The 21,664-nt window shown below is 46.9% G+C and overlaps 1 protein-coding gene across 7 annotated transcripts in view; it reads left to right on the plus strand.

The window, feature by feature from the left end:
- The window catches only part of ACSL3 (acyl-CoA synthetase long chain family member 3), a 3,215,977-nt gene that overhangs the window by 1,396,365 nt on the left and 1,797,948 nt on the right, over positions 1-21,664 (plus strand). The window lies entirely within an intron of this gene.

The following is a 21,664-nucleotide window of genomic DNA, read 5'->3' on the forward strand; positions in this document are numbered from 1 at the left end:
TGCCTGGACATGCTGGTTGTGCTGGGCGGTCTCGGCCAGAAGAGTCGCGGAGGGCACTAGGATTGTAGGCGACGACCCCAGGGGTGGATATCGCTCCAAGCTCCCTGCGGTCCCGGAGAGTCCAGAGAGTTTTTGGGGCAGTAGGTCGTGTGCTTCTGCCGCTAGCTGTCAAGGAGTATCCGAACGTAGCAGAGAAGCTGGCGGGGAGCAGCCGTTGCCCCGCAGTGTTCCAGGTCCCTGGGTGGGTGGATGGGCCGGGGCGCCCCAGGAAGTGATAGGCCGGGGGGGACCTTGGGTGAATGCTGGGGGCCTCTGCCGCTTCAGCAGGCTAGGTCCGGTTCAGGACGCCCTGATGTGTGCGTCAGGGCCCAGAGTCCGCTCAGGAAAAGGGGGGGGAGAGGGTTCCAGCACCCCGCTCGCAGCCGAGCATAAGAGCCTCTGAAGAAGCCCCTGCTGTGGACTCCAGTCGCCACTGGCACGATCCAGGCGGTTCTGTGTTGGCAGGTTTGCGGGCCCCCGACGAAAGTCAGGCGTCCGTCCGCTCTTCCTCCTCAGCACTCCACAGCTTCGTCACCGCGAGGCAAGTAGTATGCTGCTAGGCTCCGGTGTGGCCGCCATCTTGTTTCCTTCGGCTGGTGACGGGGGTAGGGTTTGGCGGCTGGATTCGGGTAGAACGGTCCTGCGTTCGAAGATCATGTTGGGCCAGATTGTGCTGTGTAGGTTCCGGTCGCCTTAGATGGTGTTGGCCACCCGGTAGCCTCAGCGGAACCGCCAGAATTCGACAGAGGCGGCGGGCATCCCACTGTGTAGTGTAAATCACTAACTGGAAACTAACCATGGCCTTCGGCCATGCCCAATGTATATTTTTATTCACTAACTGACCACTAAAAATGGCCAGTGGCTGGGGCGTGGCTTGGCAGCCATGCGAGCGTGAGCGAGTCACAGAGATCTCCCGGGTGATCCACTACACGATCCTTATAAACGGCTGAAAAACGACACCCGGAGGATCCAGGGCACGCACGGGCAAAAGCCCCAACAAAATCAGAGGTCAGAAAGAGCAGAAATCAGGTGAAGCGGAGGTGCGGTGCCACCACACAAAATGGCGGCCGCGGCCCACTGAGGACCCGCCAGCACTCCAAAAGGCAGTGGAAGCTGAGCACGCGGACGGCTGGGCGCGGGGGTGCGGACGGCTGCCCACCGGATACCCACACACCACCCGCGGAAGATCGAGAGAGGCCCCAAACCCGACCGCCCTCCCTGACTGGGACGTGGAACGAGGCGCACACCACCACGCTGCGTGCAGGAGGAGCAGGCAACCAGGGATAGCGGCAGAGGAGAGCGGAGGGCCGAGACACGGGAAGAGCACGGCGCCTGTGGCCCAAGGCACCGACAGGGCGCCCCCCAGCGCACAGAAGTCCTACCGGAGCACGCCCACACAGCGGCAGCTCGTAAGGGGGAGACCCTGACCCTCAACAGCAAAAGGCAAGCGGGCTACCAGCCCGGGGCCGCGACGGCGCAACGGGCAGCAGCAACCAGTGGAGACGCAACCAGAGCACCCGGTAAGGACGAGACAGCGGAGGCAGGAAATCGTATTGGCCCCGGCGAGGCTGCAGCTGGACAGAGTGACTTTTGCTACTGCGTGCCGGGCCCAGGGAGGTGCTGGGGAGCGGCAGGGCCTACGCAGGGAAGGGAGAACACCGACTACAAAGTGGAGGCCGTCCAGGGGCACAACGCCCCCATCCAAGCACAGACACACAAGGCCACAAACATCAGCATGCCTGAGAAAGGCAGCAGAGGGAGGCAAACAAGCATGGAGACATTTGCCCGCAAGAGCGAGGACGTACAATCTGGGACGGCGGCGGCGGACACGACCACATCATACGCCACGCAAGGGGAGCTCAAACAAGTGGAGGGCAGTATCCTAGAGGCCATAGAGGGGCTAAATGCCTCAATAGAGGGCAAGCTGGATGCAGTGATCGTGGATGTGGGGCTCCTCAGGCAGAACACGAGGAACCTAGCGGAGAGAGTGACAACTGTGGAACAGGTGCAGAGCAATACAGCAAATGTTACCACCTCTCAGTCACAAATGTCGGATGCACTGGAGCGGATTAAAACACTAGAACGCAGGGCCAAAGATGCGGAAGGCCGGGCCAGGCACAACAATGTGCGCATTGTGGGGCTGCCGGAGGGGGTGGAAGGCAGAGACCCCACAGACTACGTAGAGAACTTACTGACCAGGAAGTAGGTGCAGGGACCCTGTCCCAGGGCTTTGTGGTGGAAAGGGCGCACAGAGCACTGACCAGGAAACCCTGCCCGGGCGCGCCACCGAGACCCATGATCGCGAAGATCTTGAACTTTAAAGACAGGGAGAAAATCTTGACATTCTCAAGGGAAGGCGGGGAGATAACGCGCAACGGAGCCAGGATAACCATCTACCCTGACTATACGGCACTTGTGCAAAGATGGCGGGCCCAGTTCTGGCCGACCAAAGAGCGCCTTCGGGCAGCGGGCGTGAAATTCATGTTACTTTACCCGTCCAAGCTCAAAATCCTGTACAACGGGAAGACACAGATCTTTGAGACCACTAAGAGAGGGGGTCGAGGAGAATCGTGAGGCACCCCGGCGAGGAAGGGAATGAGGGTGCAGACAAAACACTGAGGACACATGCCGAATCGACATGCGGCAAGAATGAGAACCGAAAGCATAAATAAATCAGTGGATCAACCCGGGAGCTTGAGGCCTCCGGCCCTGGACCGCCAAGACCCACAGAGGGGGCCCCAAGTAGCGACTAGTTAGCATTGTCAGTTTTAAGGCACTACGCCGCGACGAGTGCGCCCACGAATCGAGGGTGGCACCTGGAATGCGGCGGGGCCCGAGCAGGGGAAGGGAGGCTGGGCGTTGGTTTATAGTAGTTGTAGTAGTGTGGTTAAGTTTGTTAAGAGAAGGCACGAGAGGAGGCAAACATAATGAACGAGGTGGTCACGGACACAGCAAAGACAACGCAAGGGCGCAAGTGAGGCGGCACTCAAGTGCGGGAATCCGGCGTGGAACACCAAAGGGCGGAGGTGGAGAGAAGCGGAGACGGGTGGCAGGGCGGTCCGCCAGGACAGGGGAAGTAAAGAGGGAAGGCGGACCTGCAAGCCACCACGGGAATAATTGGGAGAAGATGATAGACCGACATCCCAGGCCAGCAGGCCAGGAAGGGAAAACTAAACAGGCCGATGGGAACGAGCGGGCCGCAGGAAACTGTAAGACACAGGAACCGAGATGAACTAAAAGTGGTGACTTGGAACGTCAGCGGGCTAAATGCCTACGTGAAGAGACTGAGGGTCTACGCATGGCTAAACTAAGCGAAAGTCCACATCGCAATGCTGCAGAAGACCCACTTGACGGCAGAAAAACAAGCCAAGATGGCCAAGAAATGGGGCGGCCAGACATACAGCTCCACATACTCTAACTACGCGAGAGGGGTAGCGACTTGGATTGCCCCGGGTATCCCATTCCAACTCATCAACCAGGAGAGGGACGCCGAAGGCAGGGTCCTCATCGTACACGGAATGCTGGAGAAATGCGTTTGCGGCCCGACTGTGTGATTGGCTCCTTTTCATCTCCCAGAGACCTCAAATGATAAATGTTCGTATTCTACGAGGTACTGTCTGCTTACCTGGCCGTTGGTGAAAGAAGAACTGTGCACAACACTGCGAGCGAGGGACGCTCTTGTTGTGCTTTGCTTCCTGGAGGGGGCAGGTACTGTTGAGATCACGTGACTGCTCACGTGATCTTCTTGTTGCTTTTTAAACGGACCACAGCCGCCCGAGCTGCACAACTGTTCGTATTCTACGAGGTACTGTCTGCTTACCTGGCCGTTGGTGAAAGAAGAACTGTGCACAACACTGCGAACGAGGGACGCTCTTGTTGTGCTTTGCTTCCTGGAGGGGGCAGGTACTGTTGAGATCACGTGACTGCTCACGTGATCTTCTTGTTGCTTTTTAAACGGACCACAGCTGCCCGAGCGGCGCAACTGTTCGTATTCTACGAGGTACTGTCTGCTTACCTGGCCGTTGGTGAAAGAAGAACTGTGCACAACACTGCGAGCGAGGGACGCTCTTGTTGTGCTTTGCTTCCTGGAGGGGGCAGGTACTGTTGAGATCACGTGATCTTCTTGTTGCTTTTTAAACGGACCACAGCCACCCTTGTGGCGTAAAGCCCTTCGGAGATAAGCCCTCTGGCTGTTAAGTGGCTGTTAGGCATTGTTGGCGCTTAGCCTAGCAGGAGACTGCAGAGGTTTTCCTCTTTGATCCTGCTAGGTGCTTTTGGATCATTACGTGTTATTCACTCTGGTCCAATCTACCTGCCACACACCAGCTTTGCATTTGTGGAGTACACGATAAGTATTATTGCCCGTTTGTTGGTTTGCTCGAACAAGGGGGCGAGGCAGTCCTCTGTGTAGTTGCTTAACCAAGATCTTCCTTAATATTACTGTCTACACTATATTCTAACTGAGTGTAGCTTTATTTAACAATGGCCCAAGGTTGCACGGAGGTTACTAATAAAGCTCTAACATCATCTAGTATAGATTCCATGGTATGTAAAGGCTACAGTTCATATCAGCAACCCTTATTAATGGATGCTCTGACAGGGAGCTCTGCGACTAAGCCATTGATCGACACAGAGTATTTAAATCAAAACACTCACTTAGCCCAAGTTCATGCTGCATCATTTGTGTCTATGGATGTGCATACACAGGATGCAGTAAGTGATTCTGTAGATATGAACACGAGTGATTGTCTGATTGTATCAGCCCCATGTACCCCCAGTAAAGAGCAATTTAACACCACCATGCAGAGTATGGCAGCACTAGATGCACAAATTAACCATTCTATTAGCATGATGACTCCCTTAGTACATAACACAACAAACATGGGCAATCTTAGTGAACCTAATGGTAGGCAATTTTCTAAGATTGATGACCGTGTAGTACATGAAAAACAATTGAGAAGTACCCAGCACGCACGTTTTCATTCCCCCGAACAGATTAAAGCCCAAAGTAAGTGTTTACGGGATGAATCAGTGGTGGATAATAATGAGGACGGAAGTGAACACTCACCAACTTCTCTTCCGGTGATTACTAAAATCTTGGATCTCCTTGACAAGGGTCATGAACTTACACACCTTGAACTAAGGGAGACCAAAGCTATTTTATATCATCTATGTTCTAAAATGGATAGAATTGAGGGGTTTATAAATGCAGTCGATACCCTTAGATCTCTTAAGTCCGAAATTGGTGAACAAGGATCTAGTGAAGTAATTATAGGGAGTTCTGATAAATGTTCAAACTGCCTAAAATGGAGTAACCATGCTTCCCTAACAGAACCGGTAAAGTGTAATTGCGAAAATGATCTGAGAGAGATCAAAGCATCAGTTGAAATACTGAACAACACCATCGCAACTCATCTGTTTAAAAGGAATCCGTCAGTATCGGCATCCTTACCGTTACCAGATAGTCCATCTACATTAGTTGAAATAATTGAACAACAAAAAGAGAAGGAGCTTGAAAATGTTGCTCCCAATGAGGCTTCTGCTTTTATGTCTCGTCGAGCAAAAAGAATGCATATGCCCGCTGTGAAGAGATATGCTAAGCGAAGGAAGGAAGCAATGGTTCAAAAGGTAAGAGATTTAGGTAAGGACAATGGAGTTATTCCAAAGCTAGAACTAACTGATGATGAACATATTGATGTAGAACAATTGTCCAAAGAAAGTCAGGATGCTTTGACTTCGGTCATTACTCTGGTAGAGGAAGAGAACCAAAATAGCAATAAAATCGATTCAGAAACAAAACCAGCAGTTCCCCTCAAGTCTCAAACTCTGAAGCCTTGTAGTATAAAGCTTGTGAATAATTTTTCAGATGATGCACTCAATCTTCAACCCCTTAGTAGAGCTCAAACATACAAGATGCTCTTGAAAGCATCAGAAAATGTTGTGAAAGAAGGTGGGATATCTGCAAGTAAATTAATAACAGGTACTGAGGCCAAAACTAATTTGACCAGTTATTTTCCAATAATAGGAAGAATTTGTACGAAGATTGCCAATAACACACAACATGGTGCTTCAAGGTGTGTAGATCCACATCCGCCATTAAGAAAATCTTATAGCGAAATATGTTCGCATATGGTGTGTAGGGAACCAATTATGAACAATAAAGGTGATCAGAATAAAAAAATGTTTATAACTGAAGTAAATGGTATGGGTAAAACCACAGAAGTAGAGGATGTCGAGACCACCAATATAACAGCTGATGGGTTGAATACGATCAAGTCAATAATGACAGTACATGGTATCGGCAAAAAAACCACATTGGTAGATCCATCAAAGAATTGCTTCACTGAAATTCTTAACACTAATCATTTGTCAAATGTAGACTTAGGTGGTATTCTTCAGCCACCAAAATGTATACCCATTCACGGTCCTTCACAAGGTAGATTGGATTTACACTGTTTTAATAATATCAATACTTTGTTCAACCCTGATGAAAGTCATAACACACAGAGTAAAATGCTGCATTTAGAGAATCACAAAGCAACTATTAACAGTGAAGTTTTACAAAATCAATCTCTGAGGGGAAGAATGGGGGAAATTTCAGTCTCAAATTCAAGTCAATTAAGTCCCCCACAACCAGATGTTACAAGGCAGTATATAATTGGCTTTGAGGGGAATGCTGCAGAATTGATGGACAGACATATTAATCGATCATTTATCTTCTCGTTATTCTCTAGAATTCCCCAACTGTGAATTGTGAACTCGGAGGATATTTCTAGGGTATCTATGGCTAGATCAAATAATCATAAAGCCATATGTTATCTTAGTTCAGAGGCTATTATGAAATTTATTTGGTTCTGTCGCAACGACATAAAAAGGGAAGGTTTAGTACTGTTTACTTTTGAGACAGAGGAGGATGCTGTTGTTTCTTACAACCCCCTAGACCCTCAGAGGAAAACTGTAGCAATTTGAGTACCCCGACCATGAAATTGAAGGAAGGTTCAGATGCGGATATATTTGAGCTCCTTAATGCCGTTGCCAAATCAAAAGGACTAACTTGGTTGGAGCCTATGCTCATGGCCATTCTGAATTCTAATTCTCCATCCACAATTAAAACATCTGTTACATAGCCATCCAACTTCACAAACCTTAAAATCATGTCTTGGAATTCATGTGGATTTGGGAATTTAATGAGTTGGCATCATAACTTAAATAAATATGAAATACCTATGATAATTATTATACAGGAAACCATGAAAACTGAATCCTTGACAATGGCGGGTTACTCCACTTTTAGTTCGTTAGCTAAAAAACATTTAAAGGGACGCCCCTCTGGGGGTCTAGCAATTGCAATCCATACCTCACTTAAACTCCAATCCACATTACTTTGGGATTCTGCAAGTTTACTAGGCATTCGCCTGGAGACACCTTTTAGCAGATACTCCTCATTGATTGTGATTTCCTTATACTGGAATCCTGTGAATACAACATTAGATGAAATGCTTGATGACTTGGATACATGTTTAGAATGTATTGCTGATAGGTATCAGTTGTATGAGATTATTTTAGGGGGGGATTTTAACTGTGATTGTAGAAATGTTAATGAAACAGGCTCTGCTAAGCTATCAAATTTATCGTCTAGGAGAGGAGCCAAGTTCAGAGAACATTTAACTGATTGGGACTTTGATCTTCTACTGACCAATGAAATTAATTTGAGAACAACATGGGAAAGAGAAGAGAACAAATCAATGATAGATTTTATCTATGCTACTCATAATCTTATTACTTATATGGCTCCTCTAGAAATAAATAATATTTCATCAGTGATCATGCACAATTGACTACATCCTTGAAACTGAAATGTCAACAGCTCGGAGTAAATAGTACACTGGCAGTGGTGGAAATTAATCGTACCCAACATTCCATTAGATGGAACAATGGGATATGCAATCAAATTGTTAAACAGATATCGATGGAAGTAGGGAGGCAGGACCGCGTAAATTTTAAAAGATTGTCTAGCACTGCATATTCAGAAATAGTTGCAATAGTATTGAAAAGATTTCAGAAAAATCAAACCTTAGTACAACATACTCACACCTATGATCAAAAATGTAAGTTATTAAAAAGGGAAAAAAATAAATCCTTAAGAGAATTGAAACAAGGCAAATTAAGCAATAGAAACACTTTGGAAAAACGACGCCAAATGATGTCGCTATATAAACACAATTTAAAATTTGCGCGTATATCGAGACACAATGAGGAGAACTGTGCACTAATACGAGCTATTGTGTCATATGACACTTGCGTCATTTGGCGCACCATAAATGCAGACTCAAAAAGTGTTTCACTAACGATGCCAAACTGTATTTCAGAGGCAACGCGGGTAAAGTATATTACTGCTAAATACCAATTGCCAAATACGTTTCTGACTGATATGAGTGTCTCAGTAGATCTTGTTAAAATACCACGACCGAAGTGGAACCTTAGTGATATCATCTGGGCAATCTCACGCCTGTCCTATTCTAAAGCTGCAGGTCCTGATGGACTTCCCCCTTGTCTTTATAAGGCGGACCCTGCAATGTGGGCAGAAATCGTCATTACAAAATTTGATTCATCTTTGCATCTGGGGAAATTCCATCATCTTGGCTAACGGCCAATATAGTCCCGATATTTAAAAGGGGAGATCCATCTCTGCCTGAAAATTATCGCCCTATTTCTTTAATCGATACTGAGGCAAACATTTTTGCAATTCTACTTTTACAAGACCTGGAGAAAATAATTGAAGCAAAAGGCTTATATTCTAAATACCAAACCGGTTTCAGGAAAAACATGAGCACAACTTTAAATGCAGTTACTCTAGACCATGCTATAGCTGGGGCTAAGAACAGAAATTCAAATCCAGTCTTTATTGCAATGATAGATATGAGCGCAGCTTTTGATAATGTAGTCCGCAATCTGTTGTGGAGGAAAATGCTGAATAAGGGAATTCCGAATGCTTTGATGTTTTGGATTACGAAACTTCATACAAATATATCATATAGAATAAAAGTTTCAACGGATGGAGGCACCACAGCTCTGATAAAAACAGCATTAGGGCTAAAACATGGATGCAATTTAGCAGCAACCCTGTTTAACCTTTATATATCGGATCTGGACGAAGATTGGGAAATCAGGAGTATGTTCTCTGTGAAGGTGGGGACTATTTCCTTGAAGTGGATGGCCTTTGCAGATGACATAATCCTGTTTGACCCAACTCCGGTGGGGCTACAAAGCAAAATAACACTCTTTGTGGAATTAGCAAATGAACATAATTTGACTCCAAATCCGGCAAAAACTGCTATTATGCATTTTGGACCAAATCAGATAAAAGGTAATTTTAGATGGCATATTATGGACAGTCAGTTAACATGTACTAATAATTCAATTTATCTAGGGTATCATCTACGGTTCAGAGCTCCATAAAAACATGGATGGATATTCGAAAGAGTAAGACTAGACTGCTTCTTTCGCAAATGAAAAAGATTTTTTCACGGTTTTGTAAATTTTCATTATTACCACTAATTGAATTCATGGAACTTAAGACAGAGAGTGTTATCCTTTACGCACTTGACATTTGCTTATGTGATTTGACGGTTATGCTAGATTGCCTTCAGGGTTCATTGCTGAAGGCTGCAATGCACTTACCGATGTCGATACCCAATGCCATCATTCGACACGAATTGGGATTGATCTCACTATCGACCCGGTGGAAATGGAGACAGCTTTCGAATTATGTGAAAATGCACTACCCACCTATAAATTCGATATATGTAGACATGAAAAAGATGTTATACTCAGACTCCTACATTCCAGACTCATTTCGCAAATATCAGAGGAAAATGCAACATCTTTTGAGTGAAGCAAACATCACAGTACATGCCGCATATTATCGCCCTTGCTATGTGAAAAAAAAGCTTTTTGATTTAGATTGGTGTCTAACTATCGATCGAATTAGGACTTATAAATTATATCAAGAATACAGTGTATTTTTAAAAAAACGTATTCCACGATACGATCATATTAGACTATTTCCTTGTGAAACTACTAGGAAAGCATATATTGGATTCAGACTCAATCTCTATCATACTAGAGAAAGGACCAAAAATTGGAATATAAATAATACAAAAAACGTAGTGGGGTGTCGATTTGACGACTGTAATGCACCACTTGAAACATTGAAGCACCTCATACTTTACTGTCCTCATTTTAAAAGAATTAGGACTGATCGATTGATGAATTGTGTTCACATTGATTATGAAGATTGTTTAGAGTCCTTATGGTCTCGAATGATGCAAGGAGCGCATAGTGCCTTAATCTATGCCGTGGTAAGCGTGTGTAAGCATATTGAAAAGGAACTCGTAATGTCTTGAAAGTTGAACTAATATTAGCGGACAAATTTGATAATACCTCATATTTTATTAGCGATAGTGGAAATCCAATTAAAGAGGCTCACTCAGGAAATATGTAAATGATGACCTTTACAAGTGTATGGCATAAATGTCAACATGAATTGTTCATATTTTATATGTAAAGACAATGATTGTTTTGTATTAGAATTTTAAATCTGGATACAATGAACTTTTTGTATTTGAATTTTATATTTTTTGCAAAGGTTCTTCTTTCTGTAAATGAACTAAAAGCAAATAAAAAATTTTTAAAAAATGCTGGAGAACCGGGAAGTGTGTCATGTGAACACCTACGCCCCAAACCACGATGCAACAGATTTCTTTAAACCACTCACACCCCGGCTGGCCCCGTACAGGAACGCCACGACCATCTTGGCCGGAGATCTGAACTGCACACTGGATCCCAGGCTGGACCGGTCGGGCGACAAACGCAAAAGGGCCGCACCACCAGCGCAGGTGTTGCAGAAGACACTGGACCAACTCGAGCTGGAGGACGTCTGGAGGAAGGTACATGGGGTGAGAGGGGATACACGCACTATAGCGCCCCACACGGGACATTTACCTGCATTGACTATTTATTCACGGGCAAAGAGACACTAGACAAATTCACTGGGGCACACATTCACGCATGAACCCTATCTGACCACGCCCCACTGGAAGCAAAATGGGCACATACATACAGGAAAGCCCCCATATACCCACGTGGAGACTTAGGGCGGAAGCACTCCTAGAGGGGGATTTCCAAGACCATATCCAAACCTCAAAAGATGACTACTTCGAGCACAACACGGGTAGTGTAGACAGTACGGGAACGACATGGGAAGCCTTTAAGGTGGTGATCAGGGGGGCGGCAATTGGGAAAACGGGAGGCCTTAGGAGAGAAACCCTGGTGGAACTGGATGAAATAGAAGGCAAGATAGAGAGAGCGGAAGCACAGGCAGGGCGAGAGGGGGGCGGGGGGAACGGATGACCTCACCACTCTGAGACAACAGTGTATGGCGGCCTGGGAGAGATTAGGGCGGTTAGACTATGGGAAGTACATACAAAGGCTGCACGCAGAAGGGGATAAACCTGGTAGACTTCTCGCCTGGCTGACCAAACAGGAGACCAAGCGAGAACCGATAAATGCAATTCGAAATAGTGAGGGGGCGATTGAAAGGTCCCAGGAGGGTATAAATACGGTGTTCTCGCAATTCTACGAGGAACTATATACCAGAGTACAGCAAGCAGAAGAGGGAGACATTGAGGACGCATTTGCGGAAATCAAACTCCCACGGCTGTCAGAGGAGCAGGCCCAGATGTTGGACACCCCCTTTACTGTGGAGGAATTGACAGAGGTTATTGCCCAGTTGCCGACAGGGAAGTCTCCGGGGCCCGACGGGTTGCCAGGGGAATTCTATAAAAAATACAAAGATAGCTTGGCTCAGAGGTTACTAGAGACACTGGAGTAGGCGTACGAGTGCGGACGACTCCCGAGCAGTATGTCAGAATCTGTAATAGTCCCGATACTTAAAGCGGGGAAGCCGCCCCTCGAGTGCGGGTCCTACAGGCCAATCTCTCTGATAAATCAGGATTCCAAGATACTGACAGCGGCATTGGCCAATCGGCTAAAAAGGGTGATACCCACACTGGTACACACAGACCAGACGGGGTATGTACCAGAACGCAACACGGCATGGAATCTCCGGAGACTCCATCACGTCATTGACAGGACAAATCAAGAGGAGGGAGAATACGCAGTGGCGTCATTAGATGCACTTAAAGCGTTCGATTAAGTGAACTTGGACTGGCTACTAGGGGCGCTCGCCCACTTCGGGATAGGCGGGGGTTTCCTACGCTGGATAAGGCTGCTGTACAACGACCCAAGGGCCAGAGTTAAGACGGGGAGGCATGTCTCAGGGGAGTGGAGCATAGGGCGAGGTACGAAACAGGGGTGTCCGCTGTCCCCGATGCTATATATATTGGCGCTGGAACCGTTCGCGGCCTTCCTAAGGGCGGAGTACGGAGACACCGGCATAGTGACAGATGGGGAAACACACCAGATTTCAATATATGCAGATGACATGCTGCTTTACGTCCGGGACCCACAAACCCATTTACCAGACCTATTGGAGGCACTGGGAGCGTTTGGGAGGCTATCGGGGATCACCATCAACAAGGGGAAGTCCTCACTGTTCCCCCTGGCGCGCCTGAGGGCGACGTCAGACCAGCTGCCATGCCTGGGCCTGACATGGACCCCAATCACCTTGAGATATTTAGGGGTGGACATATATCACGACACCGCGGAAACACACATGGCCAATACGCAGACAGCCCTGGACAAAATAGAGAACGCCATGCAGTTCTGGAAAACACTAACGCTGGGGATGATGGGCCGGGCGGCCCTAATGAAGATGGTAGTTTTACCCCAACTCCTATATTATTTCACTAATATCCCCTATAACAGCCCCAGGTCATTCTTCAGACGATTACACTCCATAACACGGTCCCTTCTATGGGAGGGAGGGAGGAACAGGGTAGCACTGAGCACATTACAAAGGGGCTACGAATGGGGAGGGATCAAGCGCCCGGACTTTGAGCGTTACTACTTGGCCGCACAACTTCAATTCGTGGTCCGATGGCTGGGGGAAGACCCCTCCATAGATGCAATACTGTTTCGACCATCACTCCAGCGATACTATTTGAAAGAACTACTGTGGATAAACGAGACCCAAGCAAAAACCCTTCCCAGAATAGTCCAACTAGGCCGAGCACTGTGGAAGAGAGCATGGACAGTGCAGAACATAAGAGACCCCTGTTCAAGGCACATTCCCCTGGCGGGACTGGTAGACACCCGTATAGCAAGCATAGTGACCTGTGGCAAGAAGGACATTGGGTAGACTTTCAGACCCTGGCGGAGGAGCAGGACATACACAGTGGCCAATTCATACTGTATAATAGCATGGTCCAAGGAATAAGGAAGAGGTGGGAGACCCTGCCGGAAGAGGAAGACACAGATGGGCCGCTGGACGCCTGGTACGATGTATCGGAGGGGGGACATACCGTGTCCAGACTTTACGAACAGTTGTTGGGCCCCATCAATTCTCGGACACTGAACAGCTGGACAAAATGGGAGGAGGAACTGCAGCGACCCCTCAGGGACAAAGAATGGAACAGAGCCCTTCAATATGCGAAGAAAGTTTCCAGAAACGCAAGGTTCAGACAGCTGCAGTTCTACATAGTGCACAGGGCATATTTAACGCCTAAAAGAATGTCGAATATGGGGGACAGTCAAATACGGAGTTCTCCACGCTGCCAGGAAGAACAGGCAGATATGGTGCACATGTTTTGGACATGCCCGGGTGTGACAGCCTCCTGGAATACGATACAGGAAAGGGCGTTGAAGGCAGGAATCCATATGCAAGCTTGGTCGCCGGCGTCCCACATCCTGGGCCTGTTCCCGAGGGGCGACAAGCAAAGGATCCATATAGCTAAAATGATAGATCTGATGACAATTCTGGCGAAACGCCGCATCGCAATGGCATGGAAAGCAAGCGCAGGGCCATTGATAGAAGGCTGGTGGGCGGACCTACAAAAATGGGCAATAGCAGAAACTACGGTCTGGACCAGAACCTCGCAGAGGGGGGAAGAGAACAGTGGGGCCAGAATACTATCGTGGAATACCTTGGTACAAGACTTATTTGGGAGCGACGAGGAAAACAGCGCAACTGACTCGAGTGAGCCGGGAGGAGAGGAGAGTTGACCTGCCCGCACCCGTGCGCAGCATGCAGACAGGAACGAGGACAACGCGACGGAGGAGGAGGGCGCCTAACCGTGACCCGAGCAGATAACGTACATTATGAACTTAAACCCGAAAGTGCCAGAGCAAATGTTGAGAGTTGTTGTTTATTTGTTTTGTGTTTGTTTGTTGTTAAATGAAAATAAAGAAAATTGTTAAAAATAAAAAATACAATGGCCAGTGGCTACTGCCTTTGGCCGTGCCCCTGTAATATTGTTAGCACCACTGGCCATGGCCTACAGCCGTCTCCACTGTATATTTAAATCAGTAATGCGTCACTAGCCATGGCCTTCTGCCATGCCCACTGCATATTTTAAATCAATAACAGTCCACTATCCATGGCTCTCGGACATGGCCAGTAGCCACTGAATGTTTTAAATAACTCCCTGGTCACTGGCAATTGCCATATATTTTTTTAACACTACTATGCCACTTAGAATACTATCAAGCCTTCAGCTGTTTAAAATGCTACCAAGCCACAGGCCATGACCTTTCGCACTGGGCATTGGTTTTTCATCCCGTACCTGTATCAAACTCTTTTGAAAAAATGTCTATTGGTTTACTTTTTTTTCTCATAGCCATGGCTATAATTGAAGTGAACTAGGTATAGCCGTGATTATCAGCAGAATCGGCAGAAATCTAAAGTGTTTCACCAGACAGCCTCCCCTCACTCACCAAGTAAGTGCCTCTCTGCTCATAAGGTCCCCCTCTCAACTCCCATTTGCCTCCCCAGCCCTCTCCCATACCCCCTCAAACATTCATCGTACTGTGCGGCACATTTTAATTTTCCAATCTTCCCTTTGCGGTTAGCCGATGGTATCCGACTGAATATCCGCGGTTACTGTAAAACATTTGTGGTGCAAACTCGGTCCCAAGTCCAACTCCCAAATTTCACCTGGTGCCCTCCCAACCTGTATCCTGATGCCTTTTCACTGTTTTTCCACCTCCAAATGCCATGTTAGTGCTTTTCGTTTTCGTGGCTCTCTCACACATTGGAAAAAAAAGATGGCGGCTTTTCTATTTCTAAAAAGCCTCATCCTACAATGCAAATTAACAAGGGGGGTTCCTGGGAGTTCCTCTGCCAGACATTAGTCCTGGTTACAAGAGACTTAACCAGAGTCTTTAGCTTACTATCTTTCACAAAGAAGAAATATCCCAAACATATCAGTCTTAGTCCTGCCCTGGGGCAGTCCAGCACCGAAATGCTAGGCAATTCTCCTCTGAACAAGTTACCAACAGCAACCCAGACACGTGTTTTGGTCTGGTTGAATCTCATCAGTAGGGTGCAGCTGTGCTTCTCTAAGAATAGTGAGCATGGGGTCCACGTCTGGATTCCCCTAGTAACTTAGGGTGAGACCCAAAGTTACTTAAATATGTAAATTAACAAGGGGGGTCCTGGAATCCTGCAATGCACCATGGGAGATGTAGCTATTTTTCTGTCAAATATTTTTGAAAGTACTGGACTTAATAACACCAATCAACAAAAGTATTGCAAGTCAATGCGAAGTGCTCAGGTTGTTTATGACCTGAACCAAATCCGTCCCGCGTTTCTCGCTGTGCAGTCAGGAATAAGTGTACCTTTTTTGTCTATGGAAAAATGAATGGAGATTAGGCCGAAAGTGGGTTTTTTTTTGTCTTTTTAAAAACTTCTTAACTTTATTAATGGATCTTTCCCAGAATTTCCTGTCTGGAGGGGCTTGAGTCAAATTTTTTGTGCAATATTTCAGCCAAAGTAATAGTTATTAGTGATCCTTTGGAACTCACTACACACCTTAACTATAGTGCAGTGACTATATATATATATATATATATATATATATATATATATATATATTCGTGAGAAATAGAGCGATAGATTTAGATAGATTACACGGTCCGCAGTAGCGGCCGTGTAGTTATGGTTAAGTTGCTAAACTCATAGGAAGAGCCCTTTTTTGATGGCTTATAACTTCGCTCCCGCTGGAGGAATCCTCACCAAACTTTGCAAAAAAAAGTATATGGCCGTCTCTGAATTTCGCCAAGTTGGGTGAGGTTTCGTGCAGGGGGGGCATGGTTATAGGGGGTCCCAGAAAATGTTCAGCCCATAGACTGCCCATAGACTGAATGGGGAAAAACTTTGTGCACGGCTACAGGCTGAACGGCTGGATGGATTTTCACCAAATTTGCCGGAGGAGCGGGGGTTGGGCCAGAAAGCGTGCTTTTGGTGAGAATCTGACCAGTACTTTTGTTATATACAACTGAAATGTACATCCCAAAAAATTAATGATGTCTGGGTCTGCTCCGCGTACCCATTTCCCTGTTCGCTCCGCGGACAGAAGTGTGATTCGGTCGCGGTACGGCGTGGTGTCGGAGAACTTTGGACTTGCCCGCTGGTTGGAAGCATGGTGTGCGTCAACATTTTTTGGGAAAGCCGCCATGGTGTATCTGAGGTACGTGCGGCGGCAGAAGGGTCTGCAAAATGGAACGGGTTGGTAAGGGAGGGAACGGGTGGGGGAGTGAATAGTGGTTCATGTAACAGACGTAGGTAGGTGGAAGAAGTCTGAGGTGAGTGCTTGCAGTTTTGGCATGTACTACGTCAAGCTGCGGGTAACTAGACAGACGAGTACTTTGTGTGATGATTGGAGGCAGGTGCCGTAACGTCTCGTTGGCTTCTGCCACAAGCTGTTTGCGTTGACCTCTTTCCAACGTGAGTGGTGGCAGGTCATTTTTAGAAGGGAATCAATTGCATAGGACATACGTTGCGTGGGGGCGCGGGAGGCTGTGCTATGCGGATGGAATGCAGTTGTTGGGGACATGCTGGCATGGATGGGTGACGGAATTGGCCTTAGGTCTGTGGAAGGATTACAGTATTGGGTGCATGGGTGAAGACAGTGCACTGTACGCCATACAATGAAGAGCGTAGGTCTTTAGCATACCCACCACAGTCGCACTAGTGTGGGTGTGCATCTGGTACAGGGTGGGTCGTGCATAGTGCAATGTCTTGCATATTGGTTGCAGTAGGCCAGTGTTTCAAACGTAATGTGGTTAATTTGGCAGTGACAAAATACGTTGATAATGGAAGTAGGGACGGCCATAGTATGTGCATGAAAGTGCACTGGGGTGCAGGACACAGTGTTTTCTTTCTACATTACAGTATCTGCTGCAATTTGTTGCTGCATACTTCCATGGTGGAGCACAGGTTGCTCAGTAGTGCTGCTGTTTATGCTGTGCCATTATCTACCAGTAAGAGTGTTGAAGATGTACACTGTTGGGTGCATGGGCAAAGGCCATACGCCATGCAGTGAAAACGGTAGGACTGCAGCACATACAAGGCAGTAATGCATTTTGGATTGTGCAGCAGCTAGAGGGTGGTGACCTATAAACAGTGGTTGTGCAAGAAATGTCACACAAATATAGAGCAAGAGAAGTGAACTGCCATGTATGCATGTTTGCTGTTGCAGGTGAGGACGTTCGTACAGCATGGTACATTTTTTCATGTTTACTTGCCAATGATGCTGTGAAAAGTCATACAGCGTGGGCACTGGGTGCAGGGTTTGCATGTTGTTACTATGGAAGAGTATATGGTAGAAGTGCACCTTGATTGTGTTTGGTTAGTATGCTGTGTGCTGAGTAGGTGAAATACGGCAATGTTGTGCAAAAAGTTGTGGCGAGGTTGGTAGTGACACAATGCTTTGTGAATGGCTGTGGTTAGTTGTGCTTGCGGCTGTGGTTTGTTTGTGCATTGTGCAGATAGCAACCTGCGTTCCCGAATGGGTGCAGTGTAGAGGGTGAGTATGTGATTGCTGGATGTGTGTGCAGGTTGGGTAGGAGTGCTGGTGGCAGTGGTGTGTATGTGGATTGGCATATTTGCTGAAAAGGTGAATTGCATGTTGCCATTACGTTGCATTGTGTGTGTTCTAGGGCAGGGTATTGGGTGAAATAGAGCAGCAGAAGTAAGCTCCCATGCATGCATGCATGGTTGGTTTTGCAGGTGAGGGCAAGGTTAGAAGATGGGAAAGGTTGTCATCTACACTTGCCGACGGTGATGTGATAAGTCTTGCAGTGTCAGCACTGGGTCCTGGGTTTACATACTGTCTGTATGGAAGAGGATATGGCAGAAGTGCACCTTCAATGCCCTGAAGTGGTATGGTGGGTGGTGATTTGTTGAAGTAGGGTGAATGTTGTGCAAGGTTGGGGCTAGGTTGTTAGTGATGGAATACTTTGTGGATGGGTGTGGGTAGGGGTGGTGGAGGCAGTGGTATGTTTGTGGATGCTGCTAATTGCCATCTGTATTTGTGCATAGGTGCTGGATGGTGTGAGGGAGTTGGGTTGAAGGGCTGCTACGTATGTTATGTTTGTGCACATTGTTAGCTGCCTACATGGTCACATGGATGGACTCATAGTGTAGGGCTGGGTGTCTCAAAGGGTGGAGTGTTCTGTGCATGCCAAAAGGTGTTCTGGGCACCGCAAGATGATTGCGGATGCTGCAATAGGTCATGCAGTAGGAGAAATGTGTGGTTGAAGGGCCTCTGGAAGCAAAGCGAACGTGTCCTCAAAGTCTTTCATGGGAATTGTGGAGTTGTGTACAGAAATCATGGTGTGCAGTGCCGAGGGTCACTATGTGATTAGCGTATGTGTTTTTGAAGAAATCATACTCGCGAATAGGCGTCACAAAGGGAATGTTGGAAAAAAAAGGAGTGCAAAGGATAAAAGTATTGTCTGCTTTACTGAGGCGTGGCCCTAGCTGTACCTGCGCAAACGCACGTGCCACATCTTGACCTTGTGAGCATGGAGCCTTTGCAAATGGAACAGTGCAGATTCTCCAATGAGAATGGGAGGGTGTGGTTCACCGGAAGGGGTCGTGCCATATTTATCCTAAGTTGGATGCTGTGAGGTTGGGAGACATGGACAGGCGGCGAGTGCTTATAGTCGGTGATAGTTTTGTGCGCGATTAGCACAAATATGCAGTAGAAAGAGGCTTTGATAGTGACTTTGTTAGGAGTGCAGGCTTTTTGGGGCACAGTGTACGAGTGTGGTTTCAGGTGCATGGATCTCCTTTGCAAATGTGTGGCCTCGGTTGGTACAGTAGGAGTGGTGGTTGTGCATTTTGGAGGACTACATTTGGGCCACATGCCGTGCTCACGTTTGCTTGCTAACTTAAAGAAGTTGATGACAGTTGTGATACAAATATTTCCAACTGCAAAGGTGATTTTCTCCTTCATCACACCAAGGGGACAATGGGAGCAGGTCATTGTATTTTGTCCACAGCCAGAGGTCGGGAGATTTTGGATAAACAGTACCATGTGCGACTTTATGTGCAAGGCTGGAATGTTCTGCACCAACTATGAAAGCATTGCGAAGCAGAAAGATTTCCAGTGGTTCCAAGGAAATGGCATTTTTTTTACTTCAATTGGGAATGCTATTGTGTTTGCCACTCTACACAATGCGTTGGAGAGAATCCTGTAGATATGTAAGAAAAGCATTAATCTACAGTCGAGATAAATGTCTGGAGGAGAAGCAAACAGACAGTGAGCAAAAGAGAGAAAAATAATAATAATAATAATGTATGAATGCACGTACATAAGAAGCACAACAGAAAAAATAAATAAAAAATAAATAAAAATAATAGTGACTTGAGACATTCCTAAAGAGACACTCCCCACCTCTGTTAATTTCCCCCAACCCACCCAAAGAACCCTTGAACCCCCTCCTCCTCCCCTTTCTTGCACGGTACTGCCGCGCATGCTGCGGAATTTTGAGGATTACACATGGCACATCCGGCTGTTTTTACGATGACAGTTACACAGTTACAACATTGGCAATGTGGAGGCTAAGCCAGTGGGCATTGTGGTTGCTGGTTGTGGTGTGTACCCAAACACTGACCAAAGGTCTGGTTTTACAGTTCAATGTAGGAGGCTATAGTGCCCGTGTTCAAGGTAAGGGGAATACCGTTGCTAATATACATTCCTTGGTGCTTCTGTTGGGATCACTTTTCCGACATTTGCAGTGCATGCATTACAACGGCAAGACCTTATTGTGCTGTTTAAAAACTGTGTGGCAGGCATCATGTTACGTATGCAGTGTGTGCATTCTATCATATCATGCACTATGGTATTTTGTGCCATTTGTGTTGCTCCTACATAGAAGTGTGTGATGGCGCACTGAAGAAAGGGAGGCGGAACGGAAGCCACACAGACACTTTTATTTTCCTGTAGGCCAGCTGACATTGACAGTGCGCAAGTGAATGGGAAGGTGGGGGCCAAAGTGCAGTACATGAGAACAATGCAAAATGCAAATGCATGCACCAACGGCCGGTGCTGACAAGAGCAAGGATAAGTGTACACATGAAGTGATGCCTGGAGTGTGAGGGTTGTAGAGAGCCCTTCCCAAATTGCAGGGGTTGGCAGAAGGTGAATGCGGGGGTGCAAATGTAGGGAGGGAGGTGGACTGGGCCACAGATGATCGGGTGGGTAGGAAAGAAGTGCACAATACTTTTCAGCCAGGAAGTGTGCAGGGGACAGGAGGCGAAAAAAAACCAAATGGGAAGGTTTTCAGGTACTTTTGAAAGCTCACAATCTTTCTCCTGAAGGTCTATGGACAGAGAGAGCCTGTTGCACAGGGAGGCCCCAGCAAATGAAAGACATCTACCACCATATGGTTGTGTGTAGAAGGTACTGATCCGGAGGGAGTAGGAGGCGGATGAGGGAGGAGGTGGAGCAAGCTGATAAGTAGGAAATGAGAGTGCAAGCTATTGTGGTGCCAGGGACCAGAAGGCCTTCTGCGTAATGCATAGGGCTTTCATTTTATTGTCTGCAGCCACTGGGACCTATAGCAGACATTGTACTCCACCAGAGGTATGATTCCTGCCATTGAGGTGAAATTGTGCACTCCTTTTACGGATGATTTGCTGACGGGGTCACAGTGGAAGTTGCCAGATTTAAAAAAAGCCTGTGGCAACACAAGTGTACAAGGCACCACAGGCCTGCAGACACTGACCTTTTGGGTAAGTGACTGTATGTTGCAAACATACATTCAGTGGTGCCTTTAGTGCTTTCTTTGTACACGCTATCTAGGGTGGTTAGTGGGGATCAATTTGTGTACCATTGTGGGATGGAAACAACAGAGTTCCTGTTTCGCTAATGTAGTGTATGAAATGGGTAAGTGAGAACGTTGCAAGCACATACCAACAAATGACCACTTCACGGTAGCAGATGGGAAGAACGTCCGTATGCTTTGGCAACTCTTCTGGACGCTTAGAGGCACACATCGTGCACCGCGGCACTTATAACAGAGTTTTGCACATACTACCAAAACATTTTCATACCTTTCTTTTGTGGTCATAGTGCTTATGTGGATGAATGTGCATGTATAATCCTGGAATGTTTCAATGAACGTTCCACTGGACGTGCTTTTGCATAACCGCACA

This window comes from Ambystoma mexicanum, chromosome 10, assembly GCF_040938575.1.
Source record: "Ambystoma mexicanum isolate Mex_15411 chromosome 10, UKY_AmexF1_1, whole genome shotgun sequence".
In the NCBI taxonomy this organism is placed as follows: Eukaryota; Metazoa; Chordata; class Amphibia; order Caudata; family Ambystomatidae; genus Ambystoma; species Ambystoma mexicanum.